The following is a 12,866-nucleotide window of genomic DNA, read 5'->3' on the forward strand; positions in this document are numbered from 1 at the left end:
ACCAAATAATTTGTATATTAGGAATACGCTAATGGTGGGCAACGAATAGCAATCAATGCATTTCGTTTTCTTTGATGAAGGAAACTACCCTATTCTGACAGGAATGACTTCGAAGTTCGCTAAATAGCACTTAATGGAAAATTATCACATCATCCACCTTTCATGGAATCTTATTTGGTGGCATGTGGACTGCAAAAGAAAAGTGAAATTTCAAAGCATTACAATTTTAGCGCCGCAGGGTGGGGTAACCAGTAATGTATCTGAAAAATCACGACGCAGGTTTCAAAATATAGTAACAACGTCAGTTCGACCTGACGAAATTCTAGCGCCGCAGGGTTAACTTTGCTACGAAACCCGGGACGCGCTTTTACAAGTTTATTAGGTAACCTTGCAAAGTTTATTCTTCCCTTGTCCATCATGGAAAGGTTTCACACAGTTAAGCCTGAAGTCTTTAGTTATATATTGGAGTAACCAGGTTTAAAAATAAACTTGAGGAAACATTGCACGAGGAGAGAGAGAGAATGATGATGGAATGGGAATTATGTAAATATGATAGCATGCGATTGTTTTGAATAGCTGCATTCTTGACGGAATCGGGAGTGAGGGTTTTAATCGTGGACCGCTAAAATTTCCCGGCCACGTGGATCGGCGAGGGTGAGAGACACCGATCGAAGGATTCCAAGGAGCGTAAGAGGGTGAAAAGCGGTGAACGGCCGCAGTAAGGGCACATGCACCGAACTTGAAGGCAGGGGAGACACCAAAATGGAGCCGAGTGGGTGGTAGATTTGGTACGTGGGGGGAATATCCGAAATGGGTATATGAATGAAACCAGTGGTGAAATAAGTGGGGAATGTATGATGAAGCCGCTTTTATTGAGTATGGCAGCCATTCTCGAAGGACGTCCGCGGAGCCCGATGGGGCACTATGATAATCCGTATGTGCTAAATTGGAGTAATTTCGTATGGATATATGAATGAAACCAGTGGTGAAAGAAGAGGGGAATGTATGATGCATAAGTTTTCATTGATTATGACAGCCTTTCTCAAAGGACGTCCCCGGAGTTCAATAGGACACTATGATAATCCGGATGTACTGAATGTAAGTAATTTCGTAAGAAAACACAATTTTAAACTCCACACTTATTATAATGTTGACCTATCAGGGTTTCGGTAGCGGTCGCATCTATATTCCGCACATATTATTACCGTGAAAAAGGGTCGAAAAAAGGATCTCTAATCCTTACATCTGTACTCCGAAAATTACCAGTCGCTGGTTGTTCGTTTTGTGAAAAGAATTAATGGGAAGTGCCAAGTCTAATAGCAAGTATGAGAAAATGGCTACTTTTCCCTTTTGAGGCCACAGAGTACACTGCCGGAATGTGGGGTTCTCGTGAGAAGGCTTAAGCAACGAGCTGGAGCGCATGCAGTTGCTTTTTGGTTAAGTAAATTATGTCTAATACATGCCTCGACCAGCTAATAAAAAATACTTTTTTCACAAAGCAATTTTTATGCCCATAGGTACCAGACATATATAACCACTACCTATGTAGGTATCTTTTAAGACACGAGAGGCGACCTATTGCCGTTGTCGCAGTAGTAATATGCGAAGTTTGGACGCTCGCAGTCAGGAAAGTGGGGTCAGGGGTAATGCGAGTAATACGGACAGTTGCGGTCAAGGCAGCTCCGGGCACTGTGCGGAAAATGGACGTTCTCTACCGAGGCACGTAAAATGTGCGGAGTACGGATGAGCCTTCGGCAGCTCAGTGCCATTTTCTAGGTACTCCATCAGTGCAATCAATGTAATCGTGTTTTATTATGAGGATTGACAACTTCGGCAAAGCATCGCCTCAGATGATTTATAACTATTTAAGTATGCATACCTGGTACACCGTAATAATTTTAACTGAAAATATATTTGATCAATTGCCCCATTCCATATTTGTTACATTACCTATGGCACTATACGGTTCCGATTTCAAGTCCTTAAATAAATACACTGAAAACTATTTTTTATTCGATAAAGAACTTCACGAACAAAAATAGGAATAGTAATTATGGGAAAAATATCAAATCTAGAATTGAGACGGACTCTGATACAGTTCCCTTGGCCAAGAGTAGGTGTTTGAGTTAAGCAGGATAAGACGAAGACAAGAAAAGATTCAACTCAACGAATGAGGAAAGAAGGCAAGCTGAAAGTGACAATGGCTAGAGAAAGACCCAGATAACGCTGGTGTGACCAACTCCATAATGATATGAAAATATGGGTGTCTCAGGGAGGGGCATCACATGCATGGTGCGGAGTTGGTTGGTGAGTAAGTGACTCTTTCGGATTATGATGGCCGTAGAAGTATACCCTCCGAATACAGTAAACACGTTTGCATTTAAGAATTCTGTAGTTTGTCTGCGAATTATTATGTTCTGCGGCCATGGGTTTCTTGAACATGCACTTAATAATCTGATGGGGACATCAACACATGAAAAGTTTGAAAAACCTTAAGGAAATGGGAATGTTTGAGCTTACTACTTCGGGTGTTTCCTATCATCTTATAACATCTAATTTATTCCCTCTAAACCTCTGTATTTAACACGAGTTCGATCAAATTTGGATTGACTTTTTGTACTCCCCAAATATTATTGAAAAACCTAAATTTTTGGTACAATATATCGGGGCTTGGAACTCGTTCTATATCTCATGCGTACTACATTGGGATGTCTAAAATAACTTTCTTAATGGCTTTATTCACGCCGCTTAGGTTGGACATATTTTTGGGTGTACCTCCGATGTATTCTCACTCTCCGGAGAGATCCCTCTTACCACCTTCATAGCTCGGTATTACTTTTCGTCTAAAATCATTGAGCTATTGATGGTTACAAGGTATGGGGGTCACGGAGGTCATGGACCCCTCAACGAGAGAGGAAGCTCTATCCACTTGACAGCAAGATAGTTTTACTCATGAAAACAGGGAACAGGAAATAATCATGAGGACGCATTACTCCCTCTCAATCGGTAGTATTTTGTCCTATTTCGTGACTAATTACCAGTTAAAATTGACGTTAACATCTACAAATTATTAGGCATACATTGTAGAACTTTCTCAGAATTTCCCGGTACTGGAAGTAAAAAATTCTTTGTCTTCATGGAATTCTGTGACTTCATAGAATCGACTTAATCACGCTTAATGATGACGTGTTAAGTCGTCATTGATGTGGAATTTTAATTTTTTAATATTTCAAAATAATAAAGTAAAAAATGTTTTCATCTGAGAAAGTACAGAGGTGAAATTTTTAGTATGAGATACTGAAAAATTTTGAAAAGGGTCCTGTGTTATCTGAAAATACCAATGATGGGATGGTTTTTAAGCGATTAATTTGTAGAACAAAAAACCGGTCGAGCGGGCATGGTGCGTACACTTAATCCTCTATTCGTGGGGGAGAATAGGTGTTTCCCATATTTTGAAAGCATAAGCGCTCACTGGGTCTATCTAACATACACGTAGATTTGTCGAGAAGGGGACGGAGAAAAAAGGCTATGACACTGTGAACCCTCCCAAGCCTAATGGCTTGAATCTTATAGGACTTTCCTTTCCCACACCGCTTCGGAAACCTTCTTGGCGTCTTCTGTCTCCACTTGTCGCTACACAAACCTTTATTCTTCAATCTATGCATAAGCGTGCCCAGCGAGGGGCAGGAGGGGGCAGCTGCCCCCCCCCCCCCTAGAACAAAAAATCGCAAATCTATTTAAGGAAAATAATATTTTTTTCAAGCTTATAATTTTTAAAACTAATAAAGAGCTGTTGCAGTTTCCTTAAAATGTTGATTTCATTAATCTTTTCCTTGCTTAAATCTTACCTATAACTTGAAAAACCATGGCTTCCCCCCACCTTGTTTTAATCCTGGGTACGCCCTTGAATCTATGCATTATATTTACGCCAAAGTGAGGAAGGCAAATCGAGTATGAAAAGACCGAAACTCCAGACTCATGCATTCACAATGCGCTTGCCATCCCGTGGATCCTGTGGGAGTAGTTTGAAACAAATGACCTCCACTTTCGGTGTTAGCTGCTCTGCTGTGGGGTGTAGTAATTGCGAGGGTTCATTGCTAGCTTGAACCTATTTTTGATTAGTAAAGTGTCGATTAATACTTCGCCAGAGGTAGACATTGCTTATCGCCCTTAACTTGATGCTTCGGAGCTCTTGACTGAAGTAATGATTCATCACACGGATGCTGATGAGTCCATGAATATGGAATTGAAGCTGAGGACCGAATTTGAAACAATAAAAGAAAGAGCAACTAATTTACTTTGTAGTTTCACAAGACGTTTTAGCTTACATATGTCTCTGTCTACATCAGAGTGGGGTTTCCCACCATTATACCACTCACAGATTGGATACGCCTCACAGTGGAGTTAGCCACGCACCCAGTCGAAGCGAATTTGTAAGTGATGAGACAGAAGGGAAGGTCACAAGGAAAAACAAGAGGCAAATACTTATACCAAATTAAATGGAGAACAAAAGCGTTAAAATTGCGGTATAGAATAAAAAGGTAGGAGGTCGAATGGAGAGCAATAGTCAACAATGTACGGGTTTCATGACACATAATCATAGGCTAATGCGATGGGCAACTTTAAAACCAGCGTCTTAACAAGCACAAATCGTAATTTCCAATGCTTTCAGATATTCCATTCGATGTTTTCCTTAGCTGATCTTCAATCCCGATTTACGCTAAAAAAGAAAGTTTTAGATAATGAAAATCTTACCGTACTCATCAGGTAACTTTTTACGCTGAACTCAAAAATTCATTCCATATTTTTCCACTGCCCGCACATTATTAGCCATGTAATTTTTAAGCTTAAGTGTAGCGGAACTGAAAGATAGTTTTGGAATCTATTTAAGTTTATGAAAGTAACATATTTTTAGCTCATCGGAGCTTTCTTCATCGAACGGGAAGTTGGGTAAGAGAGTGGTAGAATCAGATAAGCAATTGGATTCTGTCGGTAGAAATTGAAGCGCGACCAAACAACCTTGTGGTGATTCAAGTTTGCATGCCTACAAGCCAGCATTAGTAAACGAGGTACATGAACAGCTTGAGGAAATTACAAGAGAAAACTCGGGTACAAAACATGTAGTTGTGATGGGGGCAGGAACCGGGAAGGGAGGGATGGAAACGAAATAAGAGAATTTGCATTAGGAATACGAAAGGACAGATGAGAGAGAAAAAAAAAGAATTAGTGTAGGTTCCTATCCTTCCATTGCATTAAGCATGCGCTGCATTTGGTGGGTTGCCGACTATTAACAGAGCCGAGCAAAAATGGAACACAGATACCTTCAGAAATAGTAGAGGACATTGAAAAAAAATAGAGCAAAGCCCAATCATGAATTATTCGTAACAAATTTGTAAACAATTGCAAATGAAATAAGCATTAAACCACTTAAGGAGGCAATGATGCCTAGGAGGAGAAATGTGAAAACTAGGAATTATGACTGAAAAATAGGATATATTTTTTAAGCATGGATCGCAAGTTCAGTGATGTTTTATGGTGAATCTTGGTGTATGACGGAATAAAAATATCTATGTTCTGTGGAGGGCCAAAAACTGGGGTAAAATTTTATTCTTGAACCTCGCTTTAATATCTGACGTCATGTACACAAACGAATGATCCGATTTTTTTAACTTTCAAGGAATTATGGAGAAATTAGTAACTATAGACCTATAAAATTTGATTAAAATGGTGCGGAAATATATGAGGGCAGTAAATGCATTTTAATGGAATATTTTACAAGGATCTGTAAAGATTAATTTTAGCTAAGGAATATATAAGATTCCTCACGATCGACTGGAAAAGCGGGATTTGCTCAGGTAATATACGACGAAGCGGCAAGATAATTAGAAAGTTATTCCGAAAGCAAACTAGAACTTTGAAGTTCAATACATTCATGACATTAGAAGACGGATGAGGCAAAAATTAATCATTAACAAATAAAATATCAGCCATTAAAAACAAAAAGTTAGCAATTACCTGCGCTCAATTCAAGCACTCAGATCCTTTAATACACTACCATAAATAAAAACTGAAAATGGATGGCGACGGCATTATAAGTCTGAAAAGTATAAGAGACAAAATTACTACGATATCTTGGAAATTCTGTCTTTCGGCTCAAGATTATGAGAAATGGGCAGCCGAAAATAGGTGTTTCCTTTACAATAAAACTGGTGCTCTTCCCACTGACAACTAAAATTTATGAAGTGAACTATCTGAAGGAAATGGTGCATTATTATAAATAATTCTTCGAGGAAAACATGGGCAAGTACACATAAATCATGGCATGGCAATTAAACATTAATTATTTCAGTCACTGCAAATCATTAATCATTTTGCACTCTTAAATAGACAAAAGTGGGGAGATTTACCTATATCAACTCCTCATTGTTCTCTACCCAGACTTCGTGCGTAAGAATTATCTTCTAAGGGATAACCAAAGAGACAGAGCCCTAGATGGAGATAAAGAGCGAATTTAAAAATAGTACGCTCTGTCAGTCGCATTGCCGCTTTGAACGCGGATTGTTTACTAAGTACTATACTTAGAGAGGAGTTGAGACAGTCAGACACTTTTGTCTCCAATGAGCTCTGCAAATATCGTCCAACACATTAACGACCGCGGTCTCCCCCACATCATCCGACTGGCGACGATGAAAGAAATCGTGGGAGTGTAGCGTGCCCAACTGGCGCGACGTAAGTTCGGAATTCCAATGAGTACGACTACCGGTGGCTGCAGGGGCGGGAGACGAACGGAAAGCAGTCATGACCGTGAGATGGAAAGAAAAAGGGGATTTCGAACGGAGAATTCGAGATGGGATTTGACGTTGGGGGAGGGAGGGAGAGTCGGAAAGAGAGGAGGGGAAGATAAAAGTGGGAGGGGTAAGAGGGGAAGCGCAGGGATATATTGAATAGGAATGGGCAGTGCCTAGCAGATTCTCATGCTTCGTCACACTGCTAGCATCATAGGCTAGAATTTATCTGCAGTTGGATTCACCCACGTTACCTGTGTTCCGACCATCTCCGTTCAATTAGCTTCACTGGTTCTTTTCGGGACGTAATCAAAGGGTCTACATAGAGGAGGCACCAGTCCGTACCGCTGAAGCATGAATTTTGTTGTCACTGGTTTATTTTAGTAGGTTTTCAAAATCGTCCCCTGAGCGGCGATGGATGTAGAACGATACGATTATTCTAAATATTAGCAATTGAACTCACTCGTAAGTAATAGTACTGACAAGTTATGAATTCCATAGATTGTTCCGTAACATCATTATATTTGATAGATTTTACCGTATTTTACCGATATATTCGATTCTATCGATAGATTTTTACCGTTTCGATATATTCGATAGGTTTTACCGTAACGAATATGAAATTCGATAGTCAGCTCTAATAACTTTTTTCGCTGTGAAATGAGATCGATCTGCCGTCCGCGACGCGAGTGACGACTTTTGTAAACCTATTTAAATAAGCGGTGGGTATCAACTACGCCTCTAGTGGCCAACTGTAGTATCATCTTTGTAACACCAGTGGACGTAATATTTAACGAAATTCTTTACGCTACCGAACCTACGATAATTGAAAAACGAAGTTAAGGTACTATCAGGGTTACGTGGTTTTGAAAAACGTTTACCGGAACGTAAGGCTTCAGAAGCTTAAGATTGTGCAATATATATAACAAAGAAGCTTATTAATAGTCGCTAAGTAAACGAAAAATGTTACAGTGTATCCAAGATGCTTTATTTCCTCCAGAGTATGAGAATTCACAGGATTGACATCGCATTTGCCGTTTTTTTTTCAAATTCCGTCTTCATAGAATTCAATTATACTGCTCCGTTCCCACAGCCAAAAAGTAAAATTGTTGGTAAATTACAAACATATTTCATCCACGATAGAATTTGCGACCACTCTGGGCGTTTTCTAATGATTCCATTGATAGAATAACGTTCTATGATAGTTATTAAAGAAGGAATGGACGCAACGATACCAAGACATCATAGATATACAATAGTCACAGCTAGTTATGGACAGAGACTTCGAGGGTTCTGGGCGAACCCTCACCAAGGGTACAACGCACCGGGGCCGGGAACCAAGCACGTAGCTTATACGCCCGCGCACCCGGGGAGGGGCAGGACGGGAAGGAAAAAGGATGGAGACGCCGTCGCGATCGGAGCCCGCCGACGCCTCCAGGGAAGGAAAAGGGATGGAAGGGGGGAAAATAGGGATAAAACACCCCGGTGCTATGGAAGCAAAGGGAGCCCTACCTAGCGAAACCATGCGTACGCAATTTCTCTTCCACCATCCCTGGGAGATTTTTCTACGAGGAAGAAAAATCCCAATGAGAGGGACAGTGGGAAGAGCTAGTTATGGACAGTAAGTCTATAGGAATTCGAATGCTTTGTTCTTCTCCAGTGAATAAAACTGGAGAATGCGACGTTTCACCAAACTTTTTCTATTGGCGGTTCTGATTGATCTTGGAAATTAAAAGCACCATTATTTTTATGATAAATCTCCTCTCCATGAAGTTAGTGGGGAAATATATCTAAGTTCTCAATTCTTTCAAAGAAAGGGGCGTGGCAAATTGATCACGTAGCTCCATAGTAGCTTCAACTCGCCGAGGACGAACGCACTATCCTCCTTCTTCGTTCCCCCTATGTAACTAAATATTAAAGCCTAATTACGCGATACATTAACACGTACGAGTTAATGTCTGTTTGCATGAACGATTTTTGTGGACCGGAACGGAACAGGTCACGCATAAAATACATTTCGTAGATATCACGCAGTTCCTTATCGGAGAATACAGGTATTGGCACACAGTCGCAAGAAATCAACCATAGGTTTCGAACCCGTTCAGGTGCAGAATGACTTGAAACCAGCCATGTTGAAAAACGAAACTTGCTTTCCTTCAATCAAATCGATTATCATTATCACCAGCTTAGAAAATTCGGCGGAAGATGCAAGGCAAAACTGAAAACTAAGCTGAAAACTAAATGCAACAAGATTCTTTCGAAAATTTGAAACGCAACGTCAAGAAGTGGTTTCTTCCACAGTAATGCAACGTCGTTCTGTGATGTGCTGACTTAATTTACCGACTTAGATGACAGTTATTGTCTTAAAATTCTAATTTTATTTCCTAGAAGTAAGCCAGTGAACTCATCTGGTTAGGTGCTTCGTATGGTAAATATTAAATACGACCTTGGATGGGACAATTATCATCTGGAGCTATCGTTACATCCATACCACGCGTCAAATAGTAGATGATACCTCTCCATTATTATTCTTTTCACGGATACACTATAATGGCACATCAGAGTTTATTTTTACTGAAAATTTCGTTTCCTGCTACTACCTATTTACTTCAAGACCCAAAGCTTATCCACAATTTTCTCTAACCTTTCCCATAATTATCAAGAATTTCCAACCATTGCATCATGCGCGTTGTGCTTTTCGTGCTGAGCATTGCGAACTTAGAAACCGTATTTGGTGTTACCATGCTCTTTATATTATTTTCTTTTCAGTCACTCTGCGAAATTTCCTTGAAAGCCTTGGATCGTGAAGTCCTCAACATGTAGGAGCTACAGAGTCTGATGGCGGCTCATCCAGTATTACGTCAGCCGTAAGACTTATGAAACCCCCTTGGTAATAATAAAAAAAAACAAAAATTAATTTTTAAATACTAAAAGATGGATCAAATACTTAAATGAAGTACCAAATTGAAGAAATAATGTTAGTTAATGAGAGCTCTTAAGATAATATGAGCTCTTCCTGAACACATATGTAGGGAGAGTATGCGTCGCTTCGGACGTAACGATGAAAAAAAAACTTGAAAGCAAGAATTATAAAACTAGCTGACTAAAAAAAAATTTAATTCCATATAATTTTGATGTACCAAGCATGTGATGACTGGCTTCATATAATGATTTACATTTTTAGAGCCGAAAATTCAGACTCCGAGTAAGCATGGGACGTTTAGGGGCTTCTCAAGTGGTGATTAAAATTGAATCTACCATAAGTACGGAAAATATTCCTTTACTTATCATACATAAAATTAATATGGAACCGCAGCGACTTTTTCGAATATCTACTGGCAGAGAAAGGGAATGGATATAAAGTAATCTCAATGATGGAATAAAAATACGAATGGAATGGGTTAAAGTGTATTTATACACGTTCAATGAAAAAAATAATTAATTTACAGGCAATAATTGGAACTCCATCATAAGGAATGATCATCCGCAAGCATTTATAACCAAATTTCGCACTTCGAAGGTTTTTAAAAATAAAAATGATTCAAATTTTAAGAAAACTTGGCTCTAAATAATAGCAAAATTGTTATCGTGATGCAAAAAAATTCAAGGAAATAGTTTCGATACGACAGTAAAAAATAAAACGCAAATAATAAAAAAATAGACATGTCAAGAAACTTCAGTCTCATGATTTGCCGCAGAGAAAATTGAAATATTTAACAGATTCGAAGAATATCATTATACTCTAAACAAGTAATTTATGCCATACAAGTTACAAAATGACGTACCCATTAAATTAACGTAAAAGAGGTGTACTGGGAATGAAGTGCAAAATCATGAGATAAGTGAATCACACGCATAGTAATAATAATAATAGTGATAATATCATCACACCTACAGTACCTAATATCATCAAGGATTACGTCAGCCGTAATATTCATGAAACCCCGTTGGTTATAATTAAAAAAATCAAAAATCAATGTTTATATATGTTTAACAAGTCACGCATGATTAATATTATCTCTCCATCACTCTCAAAGTAGAGTGCCTGCACGCTGATCCCACGGTTTCCCACCAATTATCACGCGTGAAATTACGAAAGGAGAATGATTGAACACTACGGGGCTTTTCCAACTCGTATCGACGCTGGGAAATGTAGTACAGAGGCTTGAGAGAAAAGGGAGAAGGGATGGAGAAATGTCCCGTTACTCCGGAGCAAGCTTGGAAAAATATTTTGCCTTGGAAATTATTCCTACGGTGAAGGTAAATTCTTTGAGATTCCGCGTCTAAACAAAATGTTAAAAAGTCACTATTCATCTAGTGTAATGTGGAAATTTACTCTCCGTAATTAGTAAGGTTCAAATGAACTGTCTATGATTTTTGAGTTAAAATAATACCCAAACATTTCATTCCACAGCAATATGGATGTCCATTCGGTATTTTGCTCATCATGCCAGCAAGACTTATGATGAAAAATATACATAATATTCTAATAAAAAGAGATATTGGAATAGCTAAGTCATAGGTCACAAAATTAGTACTTTCATAAAAAAAACTGTGGCAATAATATCCTTGAGAGCAAATAGAGAAAAATAAATGATTGTCCAGATTGCATCATATGCCCAAAACTAATTTGCGGTCAAACCTATCTCTTCTCTTTATTAGTAAATGCGGAAAGAGGCTTGTTAAAAAATTTCCATTTTAACCAACCCACTGTTCAACGATTAGAAGGCATTGAGTATTTTCGGAAGAGATTAACTCAAATTAAGGAGTGATGATAGTTAATCATGCATTTCAATGTGCACAAAATAACTCACACTTCAAATTCAGGGAAAAATAATAAAAAATATTACGTAAAGACAAGTAAGATAGAAAAGGAAAATCAAGAGGAATTTTTGCTCAAATTATTCGGTCAGCAATTGAGTGCTGCATATGTATTTCAAAGGATGTAAATCGGTATAAAAATAAAATACTTAATAGGATAGGGGAAAGGAGGGTATTTTGGAGGGTGTTGTAAATAGAGACCAATGGGTTGACATCGCAGAGATAAAGAGATCATTTAAAAAAAAGTGTAGATGGAAACATTGAAGTCAAAGGTGAATGAGAAATACCAAGGGAAGAGAATAGATGTCAAATTAAGACGGCAGGAGATCGGGAAAAATGGATATGAGTATATAAATCATGGTATCATAACGTTTCTGTTTAAAAAATAGCGGAGCAGAGCAACTTCGCATTACATCATTACATTGCCAGGTTCTCATGAAATAATTATCTGCAATAAACTTTCACGTGTTATACTCTAAGGCTATATCATTCTCAAGAGTGGGTAATTTTTGAGTACCTATGGATACTTCATTGAGTGAATAAATTCGAAGAGAAAACAGCAAGCGTTCTTTTTTAACGTGAAATATTTCCACCATATCTCTCTGGGTAGAGATCTGGATCACTAAATCTGCAAATGGAAAAACATTGACGGTACGAGGGTCAATAGCAAATGTAAGAAGGAAGCCTGGGCCTCCCCTGAAATAAGAAAAAATTTAAAGCATTGCAGTACTACCAATCTATCTACTATTACTCCTCCATTTTTTAAATTTAACAATTATTTTATGCATATGATATCACATTAGTTGCTCTATTTAAGATTCTTAAACCACACCTTGCATTATTCTTGAAACATCTCCTAAGATGTTATCTATATTCGTTATTGATGAGGGCTAATGCTAAGATATAACAGAAAGATAGGCTTATGGATAACAAGTTTACCAGAGGCTAAGTAACCGTCGATGAAATCTTGCGTTACTTAATTTTAGTTCAGAAGTTTATTTCACAATGATCGACAGTTTAATGTTGAAAATCGATTATTGACATTTAGATATAATTTATTATAACAGCAAAAAGCAAGTAGCTCCAAGTCATGAACACATCAATCATGCTAGAGAAAATACGCATTGCAACATGAGAGGAGGAACGAATCCACGGTAGGCAGGGAATTCACGTTTCTGATAACATAAAAACATTCGGACACGCTAATTTTCTAGAAAAAATAGCTAAGGTCAGGTGTAGCGGAGCCTTCCTCCGTGCAGT

The sequence above is a fragment of the Ischnura elegans genome, chromosome 2, assembly GCF_921293095.1.
Source record: "Ischnura elegans chromosome 2, ioIscEleg1.1, whole genome shotgun sequence".
Classification (NCBI taxonomy): domain Eukaryota; kingdom Metazoa; phylum Arthropoda; class Insecta; order Odonata; family Coenagrionidae; genus Ischnura; species Ischnura elegans.